At 54.3% G+C, this 27,255-nt stretch overlaps 1 protein-coding gene across 2 annotated transcripts in view; it reads left to right on the top strand.

Annotated features, from left to right (window-relative positions):
* KCNK3 (potassium two pore domain channel subfamily K member 3) overlaps nt 1–27,255 on the top strand; it is a 35,691-nt gene that overhangs the window by 4,381 nt on the left and 4,055 nt on the right. The window lies entirely within an intron of this gene.

Genomic DNA, 27,255 nt, shown 5'->3' with positions numbered 1-27,255 from the left:
GTGTGCCCTCGTTGACTGCCAGTCCTTTACCACAACCCTCACTATTCTCACTACCCAGAAGAGACCCTTGGGCTCAGTCTCAGTGCCTCACCTATGGCACTAGGGTTGGCAAGGGTGATAGCCACCCAGACTCCCATACTCTGCATTTCTTACCAGTTCTCACTCCACTTCACACTTGCCACCCAGAGCTGGAGTGGTACCTCAGGGATCAAAGAGTCCAAAGCTTTGCCCCTGGCAAAGCTGCCTGCTCCCCCAGAGGAGAGGGCCTGTGGCTCCCGCCAATCCCAGCCACCTGCCACTTCCCTGCACCTTGGCTCCCTGCCCAATCCACACCACGTGTTGGAGCTGTGCCGGGCACCAGAACTGGCACGGACTCACAGGTGCTGGTTTTCCCACCACAGCTCCCGGGAATCCTGTGGCTCTAAGGCAACGAGCGACCAGGCCATCATCTCACTGACAGAGCCAGGGCAGGAGGCCTGTTCTTCCCGCAGCAGCTGCCCTGTGCCCAGCTGAGCACAGCCTGCACAGCTCCCCACATGGCCTGGAAACCCTGTTGCAGAGAATCCAGGTTTGGTGGCACTTGAGGAAAGCTATCCATTGGACATCTTTCTGAGAAGACAGGGAATGTGCACCGCCAACACCCCCAGAGGAGCTAGTAACCATCATCAAAAGCCCAGAGCAGTGAGCAGCTTGCTCAGGGTCACCCAGTAAGAACAGCATCAGCCACTGTAAGAGCCCAGGCCTCCAGGTTCCCATGCAGGCATTCTCTCTAGCACCCCAGCTTACTCCTTCATACCCCCACCCATTTTTTTTAAAAGATTTATTTTATTTTTATTACAAAGTCAGATATACAGAGAGGAGGAGGAGAGATAGAGAGGAAGTGGAGCTGCCGGGATCAGAACCGGCTACCATATGGGATCCTGGCGCATCCAAGGCGAGGACCCTAGCCACTAGGCCACGCCACCAGGCCCCCATTTTTTTTTTTAACCAGGAATTCCTCTGGTAGCTTCTCACAATACTGAGCTGTCTTCTTCAGCCCTCTGGTAAGGAGGGTTGCCTTGAAAAAGTCCCAGTGCCCACTCTAAGCCAGCATTTCCTCCCCTCTCCCATCCCGCCTTGAATGACCAGCCGCTCAGCTCTGACCCCACAGGCTTTTGCTGCAGGTGAGGCCCTGGCCCGGAACCCAGAGCTCTGGGGTTCACCTACATCTGTTATTCATGCTCGTACCCCATTAACGCCTGCTGTATAACCTGGGACAAGGTATTGTAAAACCTGAGACTTTGTTTTATCATCACCTACAGAATGCAAATCATAGTATCTGCCCCCACCAGGATTCAATGGGACCATGGCAAGAAAGGCCTGCAATCCTAGTTCCTGTCTCCATGAGGGCTCATGTGATAGGAGGGACCTGCAGTATCCCCAAGGACTGCTGCAACCACAACCAACCCAGGTCTTTCCCAGCAGTTAGAGATGGTGGCCTGGATAGACCTTGAGGCTGCCTCATTCCTGCCCTCTCATCTCCCTGCCCCACTCCCTGCTTTAGGTATCCTGTCGCTGGAGTCGGCCTGACCTCTAAGCTAGGGAACAGAGCCTCTACCTCCAGGCAGGCAGACCCTAGGAAAACTAGCCAAGAACAGTGAGGCACACAGGCATAGGACTGGAACCAAGAGTGAAAGTGCTCATGTGCTCAGCATGATAACTGGTCCCCCAGCAGCACTCTCAACTTCCTCCTCCACAAAGTGGGTGTGTGCGACCAGGGGTCGTTGTCCAGAAGCCTGCCCTCCTGCCTGCAAGTCCAGTTCCCAGACATCATAGGAGGGGGCTAGGGCTAGAGGCCCGGAGGGAGTGGGAGCGACACTAGAACAAAAATAGAAGACACGCGCCTGGCCGCAGGGGGACAGGACAAACACAATAAGTATTTCCAAAGAAAACATAAACAATCACAGATGAATGTAGTGCAAATCACCACTAAAAACAGCTTTCAGCTGGCAGCACAAACGGTGAGTCTGTGAGTTGATTTAGTAATTTTTTTCTAATGTAGAAGTGATTTCCCTGCAGCCAGGCAGCAGCCCCGGAACAAACCATTGTCGCTACAGGTGAAACTCAGCTGGGACACCCCTGCCGGTCAACTTCCGGTCCAGTACAGGTTGGAGGAGAGTGGGGTGGGAGGGATCACCTGGATGGCAAGGAAAGGGAAGTTCAGAAAGGGCAGGGAATTTACCCAGGACTCTACTAACTTGTCAGTAGCAGGCCAGGACTTCCATGAAGGCCTAGAGGGTGCATGTTGCCATGGAACTTCCTGCATTTCTCTCTGTGTCAATGCCACAAATAATGCCAGACAGGCACCTGGGTCTCCAAAGTGCCCTCCGCCAATACCTGGCTTTAGGGTTTCAGCCCCAGAGCAGTTGATGGGGCAGGGGGTCCAGGAGGCATTGTGAGCTTTTGCTCCAACCCTGGTGTTTACAGCACAGTCACCAGAATTCCAAATTAAACCAGAGACTTGCTCGAGGTCACACTTAGGTTATCATCTGAGTCGGGCTCAGAGCCCTGTTCCCCGATCCCTCCACTGGCCTCTGGCCCTCCAAGATCCACATGACAGATGTCTCTTGTGGCAGTACAGGGTGGCCAGCTGCCTTGGCCCACGCCTTTGCTGTGCTCAGACAGCCTTGAAGAACCCACCCTTCACCTGGAATTGTCTAGCCCCAAGCCAATGCCCTAACTCACACCTTCACCTTACCATGTAGCAGAACTGGCCTCCACTGTGGCTGAGGAGGGTCCCTCAGTGAACGGTGGCCTCTGCCAGGCTGGAACCCTGGGACCCCCTCCAGGCTGCAACTTGGATCCTAGCCCCACTCTTCCTAAAGGCTCCTCCCCTTCGGGAACATGAGCCTGGCCTGGTGCTGGAGCTAGGCTCTCTGTCACCTAAGAGCTTGCCTACTGCTTCGGCCATGACCGTGGCAGAGGCAGACGGCAGTCATCTGGCCAGCTGCACAGAGGAAACAAGCACTCTGGGAGAGAAACTGGGGAAACTGGGGAATCCAGGATCAGGCCAGGAAATCTGCATTTCTAAGCCATCTCCTCTTGCCCACCTCACAACAGGACATGGGACTCTAAGGCTGTTGATCCACAGTTCACAAATCAGATGACAAGAATTTGAAAGAACCTGGAGACTTGGCTTGTGGGGATAACCACAAGGTGTGAATGATGGGATTAAGAACAAGATCTCTTAGAACTGGAAAAAGCCATAAGAATCTGATAGTGGAGATGTTGGAGCTGGGGGCCTAGGAGCTGCAGACCCTTCCTTCCCTGGGGCTGGGGCCAGGCTGCATCTTGCCCCAGGGATCAGCTGTGGAGCCAAATGGGGCTGTGTAGTGTAGCCAGCCTGTGGGGTGGGGATGGCAGGGGAAGGAGAGACAGGGAAGCTGGCGAACAGAACACCTGTCCACCGGGGCCTGATGGCCGGAGAGTAAAGGTCAGAGTGGGGACCTGAGCCCCTGCCTGACTTGGCCACCTGGGCACCCATAACCATAGAATAACAGCAACCTAGGCAGCTTACACAGCCCACGAAGCCCAAGAAGACCAAGATCAGGTGCCAGCACTTCCAGTGTCTGGCAGGGTCTGTCTTCTTGGTTTATAAGGGGCCATCTTCTTGCTGTGTCCTCACATGAGAGCAGAGTGGGGGACATGGGGAACTGGGAGGGAGCGAGCTCCTTTCTCCTCCTTTCTGGGCACCAATCCCATTTGCAAGCGCTCCACCATCATGACCTAATTAGAATCCAGTGTGTGAATTTGGGGGATCCACCCACATGCACGCCCCAGTTCTGCCCAGAGGCCCAAGGTTGATACAGCCTCCAGCCCACATTGGAATCAGCAGCCCAAGTTTATTGCTTCTTTCCAAACAAGGCTTCCCAGGAATGGGCCAGGATGAAGACATTAGAGGCCCGGAAGGGGTCCCAGGCTCATGGTCCAAGGACTACCTGTTACAGGTGACGAGGTGGAATGGAAGTGATAGCACAAAGCATCGGTTAGAAGAACAGTGGGTCAAAGGTGGGACACTTGACAGTCATGGGGAACAGAAACCCTATGACCACAGACTTGTTGGGCTACTGTGAGCTGTAATGACGGTCTTGTCCTGAGACAGCCCATAGGGTTGAACCCATAGAGTCCACAGCCAGGTTAATTTGGTCCACAGTGCAAGTCAGAATTAACCAAAGATATCCTGTGCTGCCTCAGGTGGTGGTGAGCTCCCCACCTCTGGAGGAATGCAAGCAGCACCAACCGGACATGCTGCAGATGCCACCTGGATCAATCCGGTTCAACTAGAGAAGTAGAGTTAGTCAGAGACTTTACTACAAAACATAATGCAACTAGGGTTGGAGGGAGAGGATGGGTTTGGCCAAGCAAATCCAAAAATTTCAAGAGGGGCAGCCTCGGGCTCCCCACAGTGTGAGCCAGAGCCACTGGAGGCCTCTCAGCTGATTGAATCAAACTCACCCAGGACAAGTTCAGTAGATTACCATTGGAGAACGTTCTAGGGCTCACCCTGTTCTCCCTTACTTAGCACCAACTGATTATGGATATTACCAACATCTACAACACGACCACTAGATTAGTATTTCATCCACTTGGGCTTGGCCTACCAAGTGGACACATTGAAAAGATCCCCATTTGCTGCCTAGGTAGCCAACTGGGAGGCAGTCAATGGTTTTCTAGATTCTTTCTAGCCTGGAGATGCTTAGATGTCTTGATCTTTATGGAGACAGGCTGGGAAGTGGACATACTCAGCATGAAATTAGAAGTGTTCTGGGACCCCCAACACCCACCCCTCGCACATACACACCCCTTTCAAATTGAAAATTGGCTTTAGCCTTCAGTTCTGTTCAATTCACCAAAAATTAGTGTCTCTCAGGAGAGTTCCATGCCAGGTACTATACAGGGCACCAAGACAAGTGAGAACCTGGATGTTTCCCAAACAGCCATGGGGCTTGGGGGACCCTGAAAGAAACAGGTTGCATGGTATCCATGCCAAATTCACAGACACTGGATCCAAATGGGGGGCCTAAGAGGCTTCCTGGGGCCATGTAGAACTTGAGGCAGGCTGTAGTGGGGAGTGAGGACTTCAGTAGGCAGCAGTTGGCAGAGAGAGCTTCTAGGGCAAGGGGCAGTATGACAACCTAAGGGTGCTTGGGAAGAGGTGGCCAGGAGCAGATCCTGGAGGGGTCTGGACTTTCACAGGTAGACTTGAGTTGATGGGCACAGGAAGGAGGATAGGGACAGGCCCAAGCTGTCTACAGCCTGACCTCTGGGTGCCTCCAACCCCAGCCAAGGAAGTAGGTGCCTTGTGGCCCTGGTTGACACTGTAGGGGATCTCATGACCTCAGTTGAGCCCATGGGTACCCCGTGACCCCAGTTGAACCGCAGGTACTCCTGTGACCCACGCTGAAGCCAGGAGCTGTGGTCACCTGACCCTCACTCTGGTCAGCTAATCCCCCAGGGAGCTTTCCCACTTCCTTTTCGAGGCCAAAGTTCACCTCTCAGGCATGTGCGGGAGCCCTTGAGGTGGTGCTGAACTGGAAGAGAAACTGCTGTCACACCACACCATGCTCCTGCTGGCCAACCCATACCTTCCCAGACCAAATGCCATTTCCCTGACTTCTGCTCCAGGCTCCAAAGTCGGGCAGGAATGCACAGGCAAGAACCAGCTCAGAAGTGCCCAGAGGGCTGGCTACACTCCAGTCTTCCAGCCACCTCCAGGGGCTTCTCGAGGGACCCAAACTTTTTGCAAGGGACAGAGCTAACCTGGAGAGAGCAGGGTTGGGCAAGGGAGCTCCCTTGGACCTGGCACCAACAAAATACAGGTGGCATCCGGGAAACAAGCAGCTCCGTCCTGTCTGTTCCTGACAGATGAGACCCACAGCGAAGCAGCCAGTCCTCGCGGGGCCTGCCTCAGTTTCCACAGTCATAAACCCTTTCAGCCTTAAACCTGGCCCTTCTCATTGGAACAAAGCTGCCCTGGTCCTGGTACATGGCTGGAGCTGAGTCTCCCCCGGTGTGGCTATTAGCAACATAGCAAAATAGCCAGTGTTAGCCGCAGGAATATGGGGATGGGCTCAGCATTGGGCTCAGTTTTATGTAATGGTCAGCACCAGCCTACTGCCTGGGGTGGCAACCTGAAATAGCAATGGGAGCAGAGTGACAGTTCCCAAGAAAGGCTTTGTGGGGGTGAGTTGGGCAGTTCACCTGCTCCTGGGTGGTGGGGAGGTATGTGAGACGACCCCTGCCATGCAACACTTCTATGAAGTCGGAGCAGGCGGTATCAGGGCTCTGCCCCCAAGGTTCATTCATGAGGACTGGGGCAAGGCCAGGAGGCTTTGCAGTTTGAGGACTGCCCAGATTGGGGGAAATTTGCAGCCAGGTGTGGGATCCACAGGGGAGACAAGAGCTTATTAGGATCAGCACGATGCTGTAGGGAGCCCCGGCCAGCTGCCAGCTGCTAACATTTTCTTTCTGGGTTCTTTTGGCATCTCAGAAACATGGAAGGAGGCTGTGCTGATGCCCAGTGCTCTCGGGGTGAGCCAGGTGGCAGATACTGGGATCAAGTGAACAGCCCTCCTCGGGAAGCCATATCCTCCCCGCCCAGGGAAAGGAACTCAGAAGGACCCTGGAATCAGGCCGTTAGCCATCTCCTGCTTTCGTGGCTCTAGCTCTGTGCCTGCCCTCCAACCAGGCCAGACAGGGAAAGGGGGCCACAGGAGCAGGAGACCCCTCCTGGTCAGGCTGGGCCGGAGCAGTCCATGCCTCAGCATGGCTCTTGGTCATGGGTTTTAGTCTGCCAGGGTCAGAGCAAGCCCCTAGGAATCCAGAATGGGAGCACTTCTTGTCCTTGGTTCACCTCCAGGCAAAGCCAGTGGGGGTAACCCGGAGCTGCCACCTTCTTTGGGCCCACAGACCTGAACGTTCATCTCCCAGATGCTCCTAGCCTGTGCCAACAGGGTTTCTGTGACCAATGGGTGACTTGGCTGAGTGCAGCTGAGCTAAGTAGGGTATAAGCACCCCTGTACTATTTCCTCTGCGAGGCCTGGGGCAGGGCTTGCCTGGTCTCTGCATTGTCCTTGAGGGACTGAGCTACCAGGGCCTAAAGCCCCTTGCACTTCAGATCTCCCTAGCCCCTGCCAGTATCCCTCCACCCTGAGCAGCACACCAGCTCCCCAGCCTCGGGATGCTGCCCCTGTCCCCACTTCACCCCATACTTAACGGACCATGGACAGACTTCCTCTGTGGCCAGAGCTCCATCCAGGACCTCCCAGTCACCCCTTTCTGGAAAGACAGCATTTCTGCTTGGGGCCAAGGTCCGGCTTATCAGCTGAACAAGTTCAGGGCCCCAGCCCTTGGGACAGCTGGAATGCGGGAACCACCCTGCCGGAAGGGCAGCCTGCTCCCCGTGGCAGCTCCCACAGCAGGGCCTGGCTGTAGCACTGGGGCCCAGAGCAGGCTGACCCCAGCAGGCGCCTTCCGATGGGGGTGGTGGGAAAGTAGAGACTGGAGCGAGGCAGCAGACAAAACCCTCCTGGGCCTGAGCTGGCCCAGGATGAGCGATTTGACAGCCAGTCCAGCTGTCTGGCGCTGGGCTTGCCAGGGCCCAGGGGACTGACTCTCTGTTCATGGACCAGCCTTCAACCAGCTCTGCCCACACCAGTGGCCTGCTGGGCCTCTCTGAAGGGCTGTGGGTTAGCATGGTATGGCATCTCAGAGTGCCCCTGGGTACGGAGTAGGTGCCTATTGCAGAACCTGGTGTAGGGCACGTTCAGGATGCAAATGTGGTGCTTTAGCCCTGGAGTCCTTCAGCACAGTCCTCTTCTACAAAAGGAAGGGAGCCCTGGGGTGGGGACGGGGCCAGGCCTTAGAGCCCCCAACTCTGCTCTCACACTCTTTCCTCCACTGGCTTCCCCCACCAAAGCATCTCTTCTGGATCAGGCACAGGCCCCCTGGGACTTAAGGGGGAAGCAAAACAGTCACCGTTCCCTCCAACCCACCCCCCAGCTGGGGCCTACCTCTGAAGAAGGAGATGGGCAGTAAATGCAATTACATGGTTCTGAGTAGGCAGCACCAGTTCAGTGGGAAGAGAGGCCCAAAAGACAGGACAACAGGGGAATGTGGCAGAGAGCGATCAGAGGGGGAGGAGAAGAGCTGGGTGGCCAGGGTCACAGGGCCACCAGGTAGCCTGCTCTGTAGCTATGTGGGGAGGGAGCCTTGCAGGCAGGGAAATGGAGGCAGGGACAGAGGAAATACAGCAGGGCTGCAGCCTGCTGGACTTGAGCCGCCATGTTCAGGATCTGCACTTGATTCTGTCCCTTGTGTTCATTTGTTCAGGCTTCTGGAACACAACCCCATACACTGGGCAGCCTATAAACAACACCAATGGTTTTCTCATAGCCCTGGAGAAGCCCAACACCGCAGCGTTTCTGCTGAGGACCTACGTCCTGGTACAGAGAAGGCACAGCTGAACAGGCAAAGCAGCTCCCTGGAGCCCTCCTCCCCCCATGAGGATATGCCTCCCCATCCCAATCCCTTCCCCAGTGTCCCCAAGGCTCGGCCTGTAATCACCCTCACAACTTGGAACTGGGGCTGGGGGTGCACAGTCAGATCATGGAGTCTTTGGAGGGTCCTAAGCAGGCCTGTGATATTCATAGGGCTTCAATTTGTCCCCAGTTGCTCAGGCTGCTCTGTGGAAGGCAGGTGGTTATGGCACAAACAAAAACAGGGAGGGAGAGCAGCCAGGCCGTTAGAAACTCCCAGAGAGAATGGCCGGGAGGTGGAGGGTGCCGGTGGATCGAGGCTCTGATTTTGAAATCGAGTGTATGGGCTTGCTGAAGGAGGCTAGATGCACATGCTGGGGAGAGGAGTAAGAGAGAGATCTATGGGAAGGAGACAGAGAGAGGGTCCTAGTCCTGAGGTTTGGCTGGATGATGAAGACCTACTGGATGAGAAATGAAACCTGGAGAACAGGTGTGGTGAAGATTTGAGACTCCTGTTGTAGACATGCAGTGTCATGAAGTGCTTATCACCAGCCCAGGATGCTGGATCTAGAGGCAAGTCTAAAGCACAAGGGAGAAGCCGGAGCTGAGATTTAAGCTGCGAGGTTATCAGATAGAAATGATACTGAGTCAGGTGCTGAGTAAGACGGTGTTGATGAGAAGGCCAGAACGCCCAGCCCTTCCCCCCACACCGGAAGCCCGAGCGAGGGAGGAGATGGGAAGAAAGCAGCCCAGGGGTCAGGAGGAGTGGTGCAACGAAGGGAGCAGTCAGCTTGTGATGACAGCCACTTGGAAGTCAAGTCCACTGACCACAGAGAAACCCCCAGTGAATGTGACAACATGGTCACCACTGGAGACAGAGACCGTGAACACTGTCGCAGTCAACAGCTCATTCCACGAGGAAAGGAAGGAGGGCAGGGCTGGGGAGGGGTTTTTTGCACTGTTGGACCTGCTGGGAAAGAGAGTGATCAGATTCCAGCAGAGGACAAGCAATACCACAGCTCCTTCTGTTTCCAGATCTTTCACAGCACTTTCACCAACCTACAAAGTTCAGGAGGTAGTGATCATTATACCTCCTACCTACACAGGTCATGGGCCAGGGCACCCAGTCCATGTGACTCTTGCTCTAGCAGCTCCCCTGACCCCTGCAACCATCAGTCCCACCCACCTCCCGGTCCACAGCTCCTTCCCCGCCCACCCAACCCCCTTCATCCTAGTTCTTTGATGTGTTCTCTCCCACCGCTTGTGGCCTCTGCCGCCTTCCTCTGGGAAAGTTCTTCTCTTTGATCCCTGCTCCTCTGTCCTCAGCTCCATCCTGGGCTTGGCCCATGCCTCTCCCTCTCTCCCTCGCTGTCTCTGTGGGATCTTCTCCCACCCCCTTCCCCAGAGGGAGGGGGGAAGGGGTGGCTGCAAGAGCTTCCAAGAGGATTGAAATGTAGCCCTGCCTGGAGGGTCTAGGGATGCCCAGGAGACAGTCAAGAGGGGGCGGCCAGGAGGACCACACACACCTGATGGGTCAAGAATCACCTCCACATTGTTCCTCCAGGCACGGTATAGACAAGACCCGGTGGGCAGGAGTCCTGGATGGGGTGTCAGAAGTGGCAAGGTCATCTGTCTGGCTGTCGCCCCCAGCTCACACACTTTGGAGAAGGCAGTGGACCAGGATTATTCTGGCGGGAAGTCATGAGCAGGACTTAGAGACAAGGTAGGGTGGAGAGGGCACCTGCGGAAGCAGCTAGAGCACCTGAACCATCCCCTGCCTGCCAGACCAAACCCCTGCTCTGCCCAACCTGGATGCCCCTTTCCTGTTCTGCCTCTCCATCCAGGCACCCAGGGTCCTCACAGCCACCTCCAGCCTGGATTCTCAGGATTCTGAAGGCCTGTCTGCCCCCAGAGGCAGATCCTGGTAACCATTTCCCAGCAGGCAGCAGCAGGAGATGAGGGGACCCCGCATCCAGATACCACGGGGGCCCCTGACAGGGGTTGGAGTAGTAATTAGCACCTTACACAACCCCGGAGGATATTTTTATGCCTCCTTCTTCCCTGGTTTATTTTTAAAGTAACTCTGGCACAAGGCCGGCCGGCTGCCCTTCCCAGGTGCCAGTGCCAGTGTGAGACAGGAGAGGAGTGGGACAAACTGCACCTCCCATGGTGCCCCCGCTGAGAGCAAGCATTCAGCAACCCCCTCCCTGGATGCCTGAAGGCAAGTGGGTGCGGTTCCTGCGGCAGAGAAAGCTAGGGTCCGGCCTGGATGAGCAGGTGGACCAGGAAGTCCCCCAGGAGATTCCTACTTCCCAGCTAGGCCTTTCCCACATCCTCCCATGACCTTGGCCAGGCCACCCCTGTCTGTGAACGATAGTAACTTGCCTCTTTCACTGTCAGCACACACACATCAAGGACTATTGTGAGTTGCTCCAGGGGAACCCCACACTTGGAGCCAAGACCCCCACCTCAGTCTTTGAGAGGCTCCTCTGCCCTCATCTCCTGTCCCCTGCCCACCTACCTTCCCATTATCTGGCTGGACTGTGGAGCTGAGGGAAATGACTGCCCCAGGCTCAGTTGCACCGGGGGAGCAGTGGAAAACCCCACTCTACATGTACTTGCTGTGTGACCTTGAACAAGCACTTGACCTCTTTGTGGCTCAGCTCCTGCATCTGTAAATGGGGTTAATAATAGTCTGCACTGAACAGGGCTGTTAGAGTGTTCAACACAGTACATATATTAGCCCGCTCAGAGCAGCGCCGGGCACGTAGTAAGCGTGTATAAATGTCAGCGAGTATTGTTTTGAACTGGAGAGAAGGAGGGTGACAGAAGTACTTAATCATCTGAATAAAGTCAAGTGCAGACCAAGCCAGGCTGCCTAAATCCGCCTGGGGCCTGTGGCGGGGCGGGGGGAGGGGGGGGCGGTGGCACGGGGAGGGCCAGGAGGGGCACAACACCACCCTAGGCAGCAGCTGGAAAGAGCTGGGCCCCTGAAGGAGATTGCCTGGGCCCTGGGGACGCTGCCCAGCCTGGAGCTATTGGCACCATAAAAAGAAAGCTTGAGACACCAGTGCATAGCTAGGCACCCTCTACAGGCCACGTGAGCCAGCACGTCACTCTCTCATTAGACCCTGGCCCAGCCACTGTCACAGCGAACTGGACAGAAGGGTCAGGAGCATGTGGGAATCAATGGGAAGGTTGGCAGGTTAGAGGTCAGGAGAGGAGGGCCAGCCAGGTCTGGGCACAGGCAACTGTCTCTCTCCTCCACGGGAGGGCCATGTCCCTGAGGATGGAAGCAGCTGGGTGCTGACCCTCCCAGCGGACAGACACAGAAGATGCAGCAGAGGTGTCAGTCACTTCCCTTTGCCCAGGGATCATTTCCAGCAGAGTTTCCATGGAGAGCACTGCAACTTGAGTCTCCATGAGCAGTCTGTATCCACTTGGGCTGGAGGGAGCGAAGATGGAAGTGGGGAGAACTCATCCTGTGGCTGGCCTAAGGGCAAGACTTGTGGGAACAACAGGGAACAGCTCCCTTATTGAGGCCGACTCTCCAGCCTCCCTGTTCTGTCCACCTGCGTGCAGCCTGTCAGGGACTGTGACCACTATTGCAGTCGACAGCTCATTCCACAAGGGAGGGAAGGAGAGCAGGGCTGGGGAGGGGTTTTTTGTGCTTATTGGACCTTCTAGGGAACAGTCCCGCCTTGAAGAGAGCCATGCCAAAAGTCCGCTGTTGAGGATAGCCAAGGTTGGTGTTGGTCAGAGTACGCACGTGTGTGTGTTGGAAGGGCAGGGGAGGGACATGTCCCCAAGCTCACTCAGAGGGAGAGGAACTCACAGCAGCGGCCCCCAGGCTGAAGTCCCTGTAACCTGATGTCCTTCTCCAAGTGCCACCATCTGAGCCCCTCAGCCCTGGGGAGGGTGCTGTGCCTAAGCAAAGCTTTGTGTCGTATCTGCCAGCACATATCTGCCAGCAGCTGCTTCCAAATTCCCTGTAGCCCAGAGCTGTCTAAGCCATGAGCCATGACCAGGAAGCAGTATGGGAGCAGGTGATGGACCAGGGCCAGTGGGCCGAGTGGCCCGTTGAGGCTCTGGCTTCAGTGTGTGTTGGGTGGGCAGTGGACAAAGTGGGTCAGTGTTACAAAGGAATAGACCAAGTTCAGGGTGGTGAGGGCAGAAAAAAGGCCATCCTTTTAGTCAGAGGAGAGGGAGAGTAACTCAAGGCAAGCAGACAAGCTATTAGGGGCAGACAGGAAAGATGAGGGAGAGCACTCCAGGTAGCCACAGACCCATAAGGAGGTGCTTAGAGGTAAGGTCCTGGGACACTTTGGCACACAGGAAAGGATAGTCGGGTTGTAAGCAGGTCAGGTTGAGGATGATCAGCCAGCAGGTATGGGCTCCAGGAACCAAGCAAGAAGAGTGCTAACGGGAGAGTGCCAGCCCAGAGCCACACCTCTGAAACTAACAGAGGACATCCAAAAGTTTGTGGCAAATGGAACTAAAAACTAGGTTGATTTTGTGGCCAAAAGTTGTTGAGATCTGTACATATAAGAGATCTGCAAGAATTTTATAGAAAATGCTTATTATGAAAAGTATGATGCGTGGGATTCAAAAATGTTTTTGCACTATGAGAGTCAGCTCCTGCTTTCTGAGACTCTCCATGTGCCCAATATGTATGAAGTGCTTTGTCACCATGTATTTATTATTGTTATTATTATTATTATTATTATTATTATTATTAAAGTTTATTTTGAAGGTGAGGAGATCAGAGATACATGTGGGGCATATTTGGGAGGGAGTGGCATGGGATGGGAAAGTTGGGAGGAAGAAAAATGTTTCTGCCTTCTATCCTGTGTGTGTGTGGGAAGACAGAGATTGTCCCCTCTGCATTACCAAACTTCATAGGAGCCTGGGAAGGGAAATGGTTTCATGATCATGCCCCAAAGTTCCAGGTGAGGAGCAGGACATCATTTGATAGGCAGATAGGCAGGTGGGATTTATAAGGAACAGGCAGATGTGGCTTTCAGCTCATAATCCTAAGCTAGCTACTTACCTGTCCCATTTCATTCCCCTCTCCAAGATTTCAGACTCTTACTCTAAAGGTTGCTGAGGGGTGCAGATTCATCACATCTTCTGCAGTTACATCTTGCTGATTAGGGGTGTAGGGCCTGCCTATTCTTGCTTCAGAACTCTCAGAGCCAGTGGTCATGTCCCCCACATCTCCATCATTACTCTGTGGAGTTTTTGGCTTTTTTTTTTTTTTTTTGCACAGGAGTCAGCAATGTAGGTGGTCTGATCATAGATCGTGTGCACACAGGCTAGACCACACACCCACAGGTTCTGGTTCCTGATCTCAGGAAGGTAGAAGAAGACATACGTCTGGGAAGAGGAGCCCAGAACTGAGGTGTATCCCAGCTTGTTCAGGCTCCATCATTTCCAGTTGTCAAGGGCCTCACCACCACTTAGGGATCTACATGGGGCTGCAGCTGGAATTAACTCTCCAGACACATCTCTCCTGCAACCAGAGGTTGGACACCTCTAGGATAGGATACGTAGGAGCTTACCTAGGACATGATGCCCCTTTGGACGAGGGCAGGAAGATAGAATCCCAGAAATGGAATGACACTAACCAGCCAGTGCCAGAGACCAGCAGGCAGAAGGCCAGACCTCTCCTCCCTGGTATCTCTGTCTCTGCATTGCCCCATCCCTGTCTGCTTCTGTTCCCCAGAACTCTGGTGTGAACGTGACTATGACTCATGTTGCTCCTCGCCAGGACCCTACTCTTTGCAACCTTGCTACTCAGCTGCCCCAAGCTGACCCCACACTTCAACCTTTAGCCCAGCTCCTAGCAGAGAAAACCTGACTGGTTTGGCCCATGCCCAGCCTCAACTGGGTTTGTTGCAGAGAGAAGGAAAGGGGTAGACACCCAGCCACGACCACACCTGATGGGCCTCCAGTGCTCAGAAGTCCCTACAGGGAACCTCCGGGGCTGCCCCCTCTACCACCATCACCCTGGCTAAAAGCAAGGGCTGGCCTCTGGAGACAACACCTTCACCCTCACCAGTATGCTGAGCAGTACTGGTTATAAGGCTGGAGACTGCCCTGAGGGGCTTGTGGTGGTCTTGCATGATACCCACTAAGCTTCTGTCACACTCTTTCGACAGATGGAATAGTCCCAGGGATGCCTGGATGCTCAGATTTTCATTTTGAGGGTCACAGTCGGGAGAGAAGCCAGTCCATGTGAGGGTGGTGGCAGGGTCACCTGATGCCATGACCATGGTCAGCAGAGACGGAAAGAGCAGAGAAGGCCCAGGCCTGGCTCTGGAGTGGGGGGCATGTCCTCCTCTTTCTTTCCTTCTGACACTGTCCTCAGACTCCCACCTGCAGCCCCAGCCTCAACTGCGTGGGTGAAAGGATAGGAGGCCAGGACCTCCCCCTTAGGAGACCAGACCTGCGTCCTGGTCACTCTCAAAAGGCTTGTCCATGGCCCAGCTGCCCCATGCTAACAGCCCTCAACTCCCCACACTGCACAGGCAGATGCAACAGAAGGAACATTGCTCACCAAATTTCACTGTGCACAGCCAGCATCTGCCAGAGAGGTCACGTGGCTGCAGAAGTGCGTGTTCCCAGCCCAGAACAGGAGGCAGGCTCCTTGGGAGAAGGCAGTTGGAGGAGGAAGGGAGGTAACACTAAGGCTGGTGTGACCTCCTCATGGAACAGGAGCTGAGCTCAGAAAAGGGAGCTCCCCACAACATTTCTATATATCTAAAACTGTTCTAAAATCAAGTTGATTTTTTAAAAAACTAACAAAAGGGCAGCACAGACAAACCAAATGACAGGAAAGAGGCAGCGAGAGAGGATGGCCTTGGACATGAACCTTGAACAATCCATGGTGACCATCAGGGTGTAGTGGCCCTGCACACCAGCCTCCTGCTTACACCAACCTTGAACTCCACGTCCCAGTGTCAAGGGTTGGGAGCAGTGAACATCCAGCTCCCAGCCAAGCGATTGGCACCCTTGCTGTACCTTCCAACTCCCTGTCCTGGGTCTTGGGGAGAGGGGTCCCACAGTGCTACCTTCACTGGATGGCCCCTGGCATGGCCTTAGCTCTTGTCCACCAGCCTGCCAGGCTCTCTCTGTCCCCAGAAGGTGAAGTCCAGCTACTACATCTCAGCAGCAGCTCCTAGCACTCAGCCCAGGTCTTGGCATGGGGGAGTAGATGCTTAAGCAATGTTGGCTCAGTTAATTAATTAATGAAGACAAGCTAAGAGGGAATGAAGCCCTCTTTGCTTCCTGATTTTTCAGCTGAAATTCTTGAGATCTGCCAAGTGCTGCAGTCTCAAAGGGCCCCTGCCTCTGACTCAGGCTCCCCAAAGCACACAGTCCCCTCTGCCAGGGCAAGTGCCTATCCACTTCTGGACCTGGCTGACCTCTAGCTGGCTCAGGCAAGTGGAAGGAACAGCGTCCCCCCATGGAGATCCAGTGTATAGTCATGCCATGCCAGGAGGAGGAAGACCTGTAGCTGGGATGAGTACCTGTCCACCTGCTCTCCCCCACACCACCACTTCCCCAGAACAACCTGCAAAGGTACAAGTAACTCACCAGGTTCTGCTTTGAAGGATCATGGACCCTGATTCCCTAACCCCAGTCCAGAGATCCTGATGGTCCCCAGGAGGAGGAAGGAAGACAAGAGGACATGAGCTCAGAAGGCCCAGCTCTGCCACATACCATTGTGACCTGGACCAAATCCCCCATCCTCTCTGCTCAGCCTCCCTAGGGCACCTGGCCACCAGAATTCAGCGTCTGCTCTGCTACCATTGCTTGGGCTCTGCAAGGTGATAGACCTGAACTTGGATCCAGACTCAGCTGTTGACCAACTGCGGGCACTTGGATGAGCTAACAGAGCTTTTATGTCTCCGTTTTCCCTTCTCTGAGATGGAGATGAAAATTGTCTCCTAAAATGGTCGTGACGATTACCTACAATCATGTGGACAGGGCCTCTAGAACGGCTCCTGGCGCACAGATGCTATGTACTGTGACTGCTGGTGGCAGCCACAGCCTCACTGTCACCCGCTGTGTGCCAGGCCCTCTGTCCTCAGGAGCCTCGGAGTGCACAGAGAAGCAGGGGAGGACAAACAGGACCAGAATGAGGAAGCAGCTGCAAGGCGGCACAACAAAGCAGGCACTTGAGGCCGCAGAAGCTAGACTCCAAGATTGGGTGGAGGAAGGGGTGTGAGGGGCTCCTTAGGGCTCAGCAGTCAGCATGTGGATCCTGCCACTCCCTGACTCCACAGGGCCCTGGGGGCAGGAAGGTGCCTGGGGTGGGGATGGGGATGGGGCAGAATTTTATCTCTGCAGAGTTGGCTCCGACTACCCCAGCACTTCAGCTGAAAGCTCTGTACCGCTCAGGAGTAAGTGGACTAGGGTCCTCACCCTCCTGCCAGGCCAGTGCCTTTCTGCTCAATGTGCTAGGTGCCGGCAGGACTGCGGTCCCATGAGCACTCAAGGCCCAGAGCTTTGTCCAGGGCATCTGGCAGTCCCCTGGGGACCCTTTGTCTCTGGGCTACCACTGAAAATCCTGCTCTCTCCACTTGTTCCTGGGGCAGGGGGACAGGGACCCACCCCCAAAGGCCCAGCCTCCTAGAAGGCCATGAATGGCCTCCAGAGAGAGGCAGGGTCTTGGCTGATGTCACCACAGTATCCCACCCCCAGGTCTTCTGACTCCCACCCAGACCAAGTACAGTGGAAAGAAAACTGCCTCAGAATTTCTAGTCTAGAACTAAAGGACTAAGATGAACTATATCTTGTGCCTCAGTTTCCACATCTGTTAATCTGGAATAACAGTAGCCCTGCCTCTACAAGATTGTGTGTAAGCTCAAACAATCGAATTCACAGATATTTTAAGTGATATATAAAATAACAAGAATGAATATTATTATTTGAGAACTTAGAGCAGAGATTATAGTAAGGGCTCAGCACATCTGCTGATCTCACAGCTGAGGGTCTGAAGATGGAGGACTGAACAAAAGGGCCTGGGAACCCTTGCTTTCTGTAGGTGGGTGAAATCAGGGAAGGCTTCAGAGAAGAGGTGATTGCAGATGGGTTTTAATGGAGAAGCAGAAACCTGTCGGGCAGGAAAAATAAATGAGTAATTCCACATAAACGTGGAAATGGGCCCTCCCAATTCTACAGGCAGGTGAGGGCCTGGGCCTACACCAAATGCAGCCCTCCCCTCAAGGCCTATGTGTGCATGGCGCATGAAACAGGGGGAGGAGCTAGGGATGGATCAGATCCCAAAACAGAACTTTCCAAAGAAGGACAGGGAACTTTTTTTTTTTAAGATTTATTTAATTTTTTATTTGACATTCAGATTTACAGACAGAAGGAGAGAGAGAGAGAGAGGATCTTCCATCTACTGGCTCACTCCCCAAAGAGATGCAACAGCCAGAGCTGAGCCGATCTGAAGCCATGAACCAGGAACTTCTTCCATGTCTCCCACGTGTGTGCAGGGTCCCAAGGACTTGGGCCATCCTTTACAATTTTCCCAGGCCATAAGCAGAGAGGTGGATAGGAAGTGGAGCAGCTAGGACACAAACTGGTGCCCGTATAGGATCCTCGTGCTGCAGTATGGAGGATTAGCCTGTTGACCACCACCACACTAGTCCCCTGAGTACCTTATAGCATCACATTTGATGGACAACAAAATCTAGTCTCAGGAAGCATACACGGTTTAAAGAAAGACCTAGTGGGCCCGGCGCGGCATAGAGGCATCACAACTAAAATCCTTGCCTTGCAAGCACCAGAATCCCACATGGACGCCAGTTCTAATCACAGCACCCTGCTTCCCATCCAGCTCCCTTCTTGTGGCCTGGAAAAGCAGTAGAGGATGGCCCAAAGCCTTAGGACCTTGCACCAGAAGAGGCTCCGGGCTCCTGGCTTCGGATAGGCACAGCTCCAGTCATTGCGGCTGCTTGGGGAGTGAATCAGCAGATAGAAGATCTTTCTCTCTGTCTCTCCTCCTCTCTGTATATCTGACTTTCCAATAAAAATAAAGTAAATCTTAAAAAAAAAAAAGAAAGGAAGGAGGAGAGAAAGAAAGAAAGAAAGAAAGAAAGAAAGAAAGAAAGAAAGAAAGAAAGAAAGAAAGAAAGAAAATGAAAAAGACCTAGAGTCTACTGATTAAATTTAGCCCACCAATTTTACCAATAAAGTTTGGAACATAGCTATGTTTATTTGTTTATGGGAAACCTGTGGCTGTTTTCTTGGTTTCATTTCAGAGCTGAGTAGTTGCAGAAGACTATCCTAAGACCTAGGAAGCCTTAAATATTGAACCGTGTGGTCCTTGACAAAGCATTTTTGCTGACCCCCTGACCTGGAGCTGGGTTGGGAGCTAGAACTCTGCACTCCTGGTCAGATGTTCTTTCTGCTTGTGCACCTGCAAGCCCCTGGACCCCATCCCGTCCCTGTAGCATTGCCTGCAAGATGGGATCTGGCACAGCCAGGCTGTGGACCTACATCTGGCCTGGCCACTGAGACATGACAGGACCAACAGACAGCAGTTGGTCCTCCTCTGGGGAACCCACCAAGGAAGCACCAACCCAGCTCTGCCTTGTCTTTCCTCCATGGCCATAAAGGGAGGAGACAGAGCAAGAGGGGGGCCCAGTCCCAGGCTAGCGTTACAGATGCATCCCTTAAAAGCCAGGGAGTGGCAGGGTGGGTGGGTACTCCAGTCTTCCACCAGGAGGGCCGTGTCCACTTTCAATGCCAGGCTGCCCTTGGGGGGTAGGGGAGGATTCACTTAATTAAAACTCCACCAAACCCTTTTGGCTGGGTATTCCCAGTTCCTGGGCACCCTCTCCAGCTGTTCTGAAGACACAAAAATCCTTACGTGCCTGGGTCCTGGCACTAGACTCACCTGGCACCTGGGGCCTGAAACAGAAACCACTGGATCTGGGTCAGGGTTACCCCTACCCACAGCAGAGCTACCGCCAGCCAGGCCTCACCCTCCATCACAGCCTTCCTCTCTTGCTCCACTCCATTCGAGCCTCAGATTCACGTGAATGCACCCCTCTTCTTAATTTGCTCCTTCCATAGGGATTTCTTATGCCCCAGTTCTTTGCCAAGCACCTTTCTGACCATGGGGGACATATTTAAGAAGAAAAAGGGGCAAAAACCCTGCTCTGCATGACCTGGTTTCACCCACAAAAGCAATAGTTTTTGCAGGTGCACTGTGCATGCACCCTGCCCACCCCCTGCCCTCCTGAACTCTTGAATTCTCCACTTCTCCCTTCTTCAGGCCTGACCATCCCCACGCCCCTGGATGGACAGACCTGCCTCCCACCTCCCACTGCCATCCCCTCTGCCCAGGGCAGCTGGGACAGCTCCATGCCCTTTTGAGCTGGTCCTCCCTTATTAGGCCCTTCCAGTGGCTTCCCACTGCCCCTCACAGAGGATGTTTACTTCTAAGCTTACCCCCAAATCCTCTCAGAATTTAGCCCTTGTCCATCTTCCCAACCTCCATTGCACTTCAGTTGAGCTTTCTGGTTCAAGAACACTGGGATTTTTGGAGTGGGGGGAAGTTTGTCATGTCATCATTTTCTACTTACAGTAGACATAGATTGTTTTATTGAGTGTTACAGGTTTTATGAAAAGAAAAACAAAAACTACAGAGAAACTAACTTCGGGCACTTTCTAGTGTCTTTCCTGCTATATACATGTGTGTGATTTACACACATTTTTAAAAAAGGATTTATTCATCTTACTTGGAAAGTTAGAAGGCCGGGGGGAGATAGGGAGATCTTCTCCCTGCTGGTTCACTCCCCAGATGGCCACATAGACCAGGGCTGGACCATTCCAAAGCCAGGAGCCAGGACCTTCTTCCAGGCCTCCCATTCTTGCAGGGGCCAAGGACCCAGGCCAATCCCTGCTGCTCTCACAGGCCACAGCAGAGAGCTGGATCAGGAAGTGTAGCAATCGGGACAAAACAGGTACCCACACGGGATGCTGGCACTGACATGTGGAGGATTAACCTGCTGATGCCACCATGCTGGTCCTGTATGCATGCATTTACAGGAAGTACTATGCCAAACCCCTTAATTTTACACCACGTGGTGCTTTTCCCTGCTACTGAGGGGTTCCCCAAGAACAGTACTGTCATGGTAGCCTGTGTCACCCAGCCCTGCTTGGTGATCACTTGGACCATTTTCAACTTTTCACAATGACAATACTGCTGTAGACATCCTTGTCCAGAAACCTTTGTTCGCACCCCTGAGGTTTTCCCAGCACACGTTCCCAGAAGTGGCACAGCAGACTCAGGGGGGACAGGCACCTCTCAATGCACTTCTGGCACATCTGTTGGTCCCCACTGCCACCCAATGTCATCTGCTTCCTCTGCCCCTAATGTCCCAGGTGTCTTTCTAGCATGGTATCCTGACTGGCAACTCCCCCCTCATCAGAACCCTGAGCTGCAATGCTCAGGGAAAGTGTTGTCACCTCCTCTGAGAAGTCCTCCCTGATACCGCAGCTGAAGTTCCCTCCAACCCTTTTTCAACCTAACGCATGTGTCACCTTTACCTTGCATTTGACTCATCCGGGTAAAAATAACCTTTTCTTTAGAATGGGGCATTAAAGTCCTCAGGCTTCCACTGATCAAGCCCATCTGATTTACTCCCAAACAGAAAAGGTTTGGAGGGCAGGGACCTTAGTTTTGCACATCTGGGTCTGCTTCTCCTGGTCACTGCACCAAGCTCAAGTCTAGCCCAGGCTCCAGCCAGCTCTGGATTGAACAAAAGGGTATAACTTGCCTCCACTACTCCTTGGCCAATCAGAATGGGGGTAGGATGCGCCCATCCACAGCAGGAGGCAGTAAACGTGACTGAGCCCAGAAGGTGCTGGATTCCAGTCCCGTCTGTGCCTCTCTGGGCCTCGGTTTGCCCATCCGTACAATGAGTGACTTGAACAACATCTGCCCCTGGAATTCCTGGATGGAAGGCTCCTGCGGCCCCAGCTCCCAGCCCACCCCCACCCCAGCCCACCCCCAGCAGCCCAGGGTGCCCCCCAGGGCCTCTGCACAAAGCTGGCCTCTGAGACAGGCCAGAGGGAGCCGGCCGGAGGGAGCTGGCCGGGGAGGCAGGCCTGGCTCCAGGCCAGACCCCATCTGCAAACACTGACCTTGGCTGCCGTGGGGATTTTCCATGACACCAGCACCCTCCCCTCCAGCTCCCATCCCACGCAGGCCTGGGGAGAGTGAGGGAGGGGCGTGCTGGGGCCAGCCTTCCACTAGGGCACCTGTGGGTGGGAGGCAGTTCTGAGGGAGAGGCTAGAGGGGGAAAGTAGGAGCTCATGAGGGTAGGGCTGAGGTGAGATGTAGGGAAGAGAAAAAAGAGGGGGAGATGGGAAGAGAGGCTTGGAAAAGAAGAAGGACAGAGGCGGGTGGGTCCAGCCTTCGGAGCTGTCCTTCCCCACAGCTCTGGCCTGCAGGGGACAAACTCCAGACGATTCTTCATGCTGGCCCCACCCCCAGCCCAGCTCCATGGGCCCCCGCATGGTTTCCCAGGCCTAGCTCTAGGCTTGGCCAGGTCGGGGGGCCGGGGGATCCCTTCTGGGGCCTCGAAAGTGGATCTCATTTGCAAGGGGCCACAAGGCCATGCCAAGGGCTCTAGTATTGATGGTGGTATCTGAGGGCATGTTTTTCTCATCATAGTCACAGTCACCCCACCAGGCCTTGGACAACACATGGGAGGGGACTCCACTTCCAGGGGTTCAGAGCATGGCAGGAGGTCTGGAGAGATGCATGTGGGAGCGAGCCTGTTGGAGCAGGCAGTGTCTGCATGGACCTCCCAGGATGGATGAAGAGAATCTATGCCATCTTCCCAGCTCTGCCAGGCTGGTGGCACCCCCTCCCAGGGGACGCGGACACAGGCTACAGCTTCCTTCCACCCATCAGCCTTCAGTGCCACAGCAGGGCTGGCCAGAGCCACTGGTCCCACATCTCAAGCCTCCCTCCCCTCTGCCCCCTGCCGTTGCCTCAGGCCCCTCAGACCCGAAGGGGTCCGCGGTTCACACCTGCCCACCTTTTACCCCATAATAGGAGCTCTCGGCCTCCTCTTAGAGTGACTGCATTTTGCAGCCTCTCACTGGAGCCCACACTCCTCTCTGACTGCACCTCCAAGGCCCAGGCAGCACCCCAAGGCCAGACTCCCCCCTTCATCAGCAGGAAGCTCACCACCTGTGGGTGCCTCGGGTCACAGGTCGCCTCCTGCATCCTCCCCCCAGGACAAATATTAGCCAGGCCATGTTTACACTAGATAACGGGTCTATGGGGAGACAAGGGTGTGCAGCAGGGCCAGGTGTGAGACCCGGGAGGGTGGCCTGGGAGGCCAGAAGGATACACAGGAGTACTGCCCCAACAATGTGAGGAAGGGGGCTGATGGTCCAACCAGCTCCCAGCTTTGCCCGGCCTTGCCTGTGGCTGCCTGAGAAAGTTTATGCTTCTGTCACATAGTGAACCCTGTGGACGGCAGCCTTTTCTCAGTTTACTTCAAGCAAGCAACCCTTTCCTCACTCCACAGTAAGTTATATTCTATGCAGCTGGCCAGAACCCCAAGACACCAAGCCTGGGAAACACTGATAGCAGAATGTCCCTGCTGAAAGGGATTTCAATTAACATCTCCACTGGAATGTCCCCCAAATGTTCATGTTAATTATAAATATTTATTGATCACAATGACCAAAGCCTTTTTTAAATCCAAAAGCTGATCCTTCCTAAAAATTCATTTTATTTCCTTGAAAGGCAGCATTACAAAGAGAGAGGAAAAGATAAAGATCTTCCAGCTGCTGGCTCACTCCCCAAATGGTTGCTGGGCTGGATCAGGCCAAAGCCAGGAGCCAGAAGCTTCTTCCAGATCTCCCATGTGGATGGCAGGGGACCAAGCGCTTGGGTTGTCTTCTGCTGCTTTCCCAGGCTTGTTAGCAGGGTGCTGGATGGGAAGTGGAACAGATGGGACTTGAACCAGCGTCCCTAAAGGATGCCAGCATTGCAACAGCTGCTTAACCAGCTGCACCACAATGCCAGCCCCACAAAGCCTTTTAAATCTGCCAACTCATCAAATCCCATAGCAACTGAGTGAAGTGAGTATATCCCTGCGGAAACTGAGGCACAGGGGGAATAAAGGATCTGTTCCAAGAAGAGCTGCTTAGGAGCCTATGGCCTGATCTACGCTCTTCAACTGCAGATATTCCCTTCTGTTTTCAGGGTTTCCCACGTCCAACAGTAACTTAATTCACTCACAAAATTGATTGTGCTATGCTAATCAGCAGTTCTGATCAGCAGATGTATTCTTAATTCTGATAAGGATGTAAATGAATTGTGGCTTTAGCAATGATCTGGTTAGTGCCAGCTCTATGTAATAATCACTCTGTATCCATCAACCTCTCATACTTCATATGAAAACCTTTGAAAATGTTGACCGCTAGTGGGAGGAGAGACGGGGAGGATCGCACAAGGCCTGCAGAGCGGTGGGAGGAAAGGAAAGTCCTGCTGTCCTGCTCAGCCTTGCCACACCTCTGAGCCAGACAGGGGACAGGGACTAGCCAAGACCCAAAGCCAATTAAGATCAGGGTCAGGGTCAAGGCAGATCCCTAGCTCTCCTGCTCCTCCAAGCTCCTCCACTAGCCTGTGGCCAGCTAGGCCAGGGGCAGGAGATCAGCAGGCCTGTGAGACAAATGGGAAACAGGCAGGCCAGCCCAAGCCATTACAGAATGCCTCAGGACGGGTAGGTGTGTTGACCAGGAAGGACAAAATCCAGTCAGCAGGAAGGCCAGAACTTCCCAGACCCACAGCTCCCTGGCAGGCAATGGCTGGATCCCAGGAGGAAGAGGAGCCAGGATTCAGGGGTCCCTGTCCCATCCCTCAGTTTTCTTGCTGGTCTGATATAATGAATATCCAGCTGCATCCACCTGGCCTCTACAGGTGAACGCTGGGTGTCTCAGAGCCAGTGCATCCCTTGACTGAGCGGCTCCGGAGAAGGAGCTGCTAACCCTGATTTGAACAGATGCAGCTCTGGGTACACCTAAGCCCCTTGGCCCTGGGCCCAACGATCCTGGGTGACCATCTTGTTCTGCCACTTGCCAGCCCTGTGGCCTCGAGCAGACGGCCTCAAGACCTCTGCTTCTTTATCTGAGCCATGCAAGGACTGGACCACATGGCCATGAGGGGCCTGCCTCTGCAACACTGACAGCAGAAAGTCTGTGTTGGGGGTTAGAGAAGCAGTTACTGCTGGAGACGCTCCTCCAGAGGGTGAGCAAGCAGATCAGGCAGGACCGAACTCAGAGAAGTCAGGCACAACCTTTTGGTCCTCCTGCTTGTAACCCCAGGCCCTGCGTGGTGAGGGCCAGGCAAACAACTCTTGTCAAAGTCCCACTCACTTCCCAGAAGTTCCTGGGCCCCCTGAGACCAGCTCCACCCGGGCAGGCGCCCCTGCAGGCTGGGTGCCCATGTCAGCAGTACCTCAAGTCCTCATGCCCTTTCACCCAGTGACACTATGGGGGAAGTGAACAGGGGAGGGGCTACTTCCCTGGGGCCATAGCTGTCCTATTTCTGCTTTAGGCACAGTGTCCAGAGTTGGGGGGGCCTGTCCTCTCGGGGTCTCAGCTTCCCACCCTGGTTGCCCTTCCAGGGTGATGCACGTGCTCTGAGGCACTGGAGCCAACTCTGAGTCAGACAGGCCCGGTGGCCTTGGCCACCCGCACACCCCTCCCCCAATCCCAGCTTCAGGCCCCAACTATGAAGCAAGGATAGTCATAACAATGGCCCTGGGATGACGTCAGTGCGTCTCTGAAGGGCACTGGCTTATCATTCCTAAGCCTCTGCCCATGGAGGGGGGCAGGAGGGGACAAATCCTAGGGGACAGCTGACCTCCAGAGGTACCTTCTCCATTCCTGCTGAGACGGTGGCTCTGTTCAGGGCCTTTGGTAAAACCTGGATGTGTCACTGGCTTGAAAAGTCTCTGAATTCAGCAGGAGGAGGGCAGGGGCTGCAGCTGTCACTTGCAGCTGAAGCTGGGTCCCATGGGTGCCCAGGCCCCAGACAGAAGAGGAAGAAGGAGAGTGGTAAGGAAAATACAGTGGAAAGAGGGTGGTAGGTACATCTGAGGCATGGCGAGGGAGGGACAGTATGGTAGCCACTAGGGGATCCATCAGGGCAGGCCCGATCAGATCTATGGATGGGAGTGCCAGCAACCAGGGACTTTGTGGGCAGTGCACAGTTGGCACGGGGCTGTGAGGCAGGCAGGCCTGAAGTAGTGGGTCCCAGAGAAGTTTTCTGCTTACCATGCACACAGTACAAGGTGCTGACAGTGGTGGAGAGGAATTCCATGCCCTAATGGTGGATATGGCCACTTGACCACTCCCCCATCCCAGGGAAAGTCCTTGACCATCCCACTGGCTCCCCACGCTCTGCCCCTCCAGTCTTTCCTTGCTCTGCACTGGCAGGCAGCCAGGGTGGGGATTAACACAGTTCAGTCCCCAGAGTGCAGATAGAGCAGGCCCCCAGAGAGGGAAAGGGATTTGCCCAAAGCCACACAGCATGCAGGGTCATTGTGGCCAGGTCCGCAACGTTCCCTACACCCTGCCCAACCCTAGTCCCAAGGGACCATACTTTGGGGACAGAGAAGGACAGGATAAGAAACAAACTCTGGCTCAGGGCCTGCCCAGCTGTCGAGGTGAGTTGTGGCCTGGCTGGTGGGTAGAACTGGTGGGTACAATCTGTTCTCACCCTTCTGGGGCACAGACAGCCCACACACAGGGACTCAATGGCTCAGCTGTGTCAGGCCCCCCTGGTAAAGGGCGGCACAACCACTGGCTGGACGCTGTGGGGACAGGCAGGGCAGTCTGCAGCCTGCCATGCCTTGAACAGCTGTCCCCAGATCCAAATGCCCCTGGGCTGGTGGAGACACCAGCTTTATTGGAACTGAGCTGCCCCCGTGCCTGGGTGCTCTCTTGGAAACACAGCAGTATCCTGGCACCCCATCCATTAGTAATCATGGTGAGGCATGATTGAGTACTTGTTATGTACCCTAGCTAAGCGCTTTACACACATCATCTCCCTTGCTCTGCCCCAGGAGTGCTGGGAAGCAGGTGCTACCTATTAATCTCACCTGGGAACTAAGATGCAGAGAGGATCCACATACACACACACACCCCAATCACACACACATGCATAACATGTGTATGGTTGGATGGTGGCAAGCCAGGATCCAAACTCAGGTCAGACACCAAAGCACAGGGCATCCTGCCCTGCAATTAAGTCATCAAGCATAGTTTTGGGTCCCCCATGCCCCAACTGGGAGTGGCTGGCAATGTGGAAGAAGAAGCTAGAGGGGAATGTGACACAATCCAGCACTGTATCCACCCCACCCCACCCCTGCCCCAAACTAGTATTCAGCTGTCTGGGCTGGGGCTAGGGCTAAAATTGGCCCTGGTGGTTCAAAGTGCCACACAGCCAAGGCAGAGAGGACTTCCTGTGAGAAACCCAGGAAGACTGCCCAAGAGAGGCAGCTTTTGGTGAAGATTTGATAAGGCTTAGAAAAGAAGGAAATTGGGAAGACTGTCAGCATTATTGTCTTCATATGTTCAGCAAGGGGAAGTGCTTTGCCGAAACTCACCCAGCCACTTCAGATGGTACCAGAGCTTGTACCCAGGGCTTCCGAGTTCCCAGCGAGGGTCATCTGCTGAACTCTTGCTA

The sequence above is a fragment of the Ochotona princeps genome, chromosome 8, assembly GCF_030435755.1.
Source record: "Ochotona princeps isolate mOchPri1 chromosome 8, mOchPri1.hap1, whole genome shotgun sequence".
Taxonomy (NCBI): Eukaryota; Metazoa; Chordata; class Mammalia; order Lagomorpha; family Ochotonidae; genus Ochotona; species Ochotona princeps.
The sequence above is the reverse complement of the archived record's forward strand: the minus strand, read 5'-3'. Positions and strand labels throughout refer to the sequence as shown.